Source organism: Arachis duranensis, chromosome 1 (genome assembly GCF_000817695.3).
Source record: "Arachis duranensis cultivar V14167 chromosome 1, aradu.V14167.gnm2.J7QH, whole genome shotgun sequence".
In the NCBI taxonomy this organism is placed as follows: Eukaryota; Viridiplantae; Streptophyta; class Magnoliopsida; order Fabales; family Fabaceae; genus Arachis; species Arachis duranensis.
Window position 1 is genome coordinate 12,761,937 of NC_029772.3, and position 1,926 is coordinate 12,763,862.

Here is a 1,926-nt window from a genome sequence, read left to right on the forward strand (position 1 = left end):
AAGTAAAGTAAGAGAAGATGTGCAACCTGGACAAATTACTGCTCTTGCTGAAAAAGGTGATGAGGCTGGGCTTGGCCCAATTATTGTGTATGAAGGCCCTGGTGTTGGGCTTAGTTCAAAGCCAGCTACTAATGGGCCTACTGAAGTGGAAGAGGTTGGGCCCATGAGTGAGGGATCATGTGAGGTTGTTGGAAGTTCTGATGCTGTTGAAGAAGAATAGGAAGGGAGTGAGACCTCTGATGATGATGACTATGAACCTAGGGGAGTGAAAGTTCATGGAGTTCTGATTCAATATCTGGGAATGCATCAGATCAGACTCTTGGTAGTTGATATGCGAAATTGTGATCAATACTTTTCACAACTCAAATAATCCCCGGTAATGAATCCAAAAAAACTTGGTGTTCAATACCATGGCATAAACACAACTTCGCACAACTAACCAGCAAGTGTACTGGGTCATCCAAGTAATAAACCTTACGCGAGTAAGGGTCGATCCCACAGAGATTGTTGGTATGAAGCAAGCTATGGTCACCTTGTAAATCTTAGTCAGGCAAACTCAAATGGATATGGGTGATATACGAATAAAACATAAAGATAAAGATAGAGATACTTATGTAATTCATTGGTGGGAATTTCAGATAAGCGTATGAAGATGTTTGGTCCCTTCCGTCTCTCTGCTTTCCTACTGTCTTCATCCAATCCTTCTTACTCCTTTCCATGGCAAGCTTATGCAAGGGTTTCACCGTTGTCAGTGGCTACCTCCCATCCTCTCAGTGGAAATGTTCAACGCACCCTGTCACGGCACGGCTATCCAGCTGTCGGTTCTCGATCATGTTGGAATAGAATTTAGTGATTCTTTTGCGTCTGTCACTAACGCCCCGCCTGCTGGGAGTTTGAAGCACGTCACAGTCATTCAGTCATTGAATCTTACTCAGAATACCACAGACAAGGTTTAGACCTTCCGGATTCTCTTGAATGCTGCCATCAGTTCTCGCCTATACCACGAAGACTCTGATCTCACGGAATGGCTGGCTCGGTTGTCAGGCGAGCGCTCGATTGTTAGGCGATCAACCATGCATCGTGTATCAGGAATCCAAGAGATATTCACCCAATCGAAGGTAGAACGGAGGTGGTTGTCAGTCACACGTTCATAGGTGAGAATGATGATGAGTGTCACGGAGCATCACATTCATCAAGTTGAAGAACAAGTGATATCTTAGAACAAGAACAAGCGGAATTGAATAGAAGAACAATAGGAATTGCATTAATACTCGAGGTACAGCAGAGCTCCACACCTTAATCTATGGTGTGTAGAAACTCCACCGTTGAAAATACATAAGAACAAGGTCTAGGCATGGCCGTATGGCCAGCCTCTCAAAGAGGGTTCAATCATAAAAACATGATCAAAAGATAAAAATACAATAGTAAAAGGTCCTACTTATAGAGAACTAGTAGCCTAGGATTTACAGAGATGAGTAAATGACATAAAAATCCACTTCCGGGCCCACTTGGTGTGTGCTTGGGCTGAGCATTGAAGCATTTTCGTGTAGAGACTTCCCTTGGAGTTAAACGCCAGCTTTTGTGCCAGTTTGGGCGTTTAACTCCCATTCTTGTGCCAGTTCTGGCATTTTATGCCAGAATTCTTGAGCTGACTTGAAATGCCTGTTTGGGCCATCAAATCTCAGGCAAAGTATAGACTATTATACATTACTGGAAAGCCCAGAATGTCTACTTTCCAACGCAATTAAGAGCGCACCAATTAGGCTTCTGTAGCTCCAGAAAATCCACTTCGAGTGCAGGAAGGTCAGAATCCAACAGCATCTGCAGTCCTTTTTAGTCTCTGAATAAGATTTTTGCTCAGGTCCCTCAATTTCAGCCAGAAAATACCTGAAATCACAGAAAAACACACAAACTCATAGTAAAGTC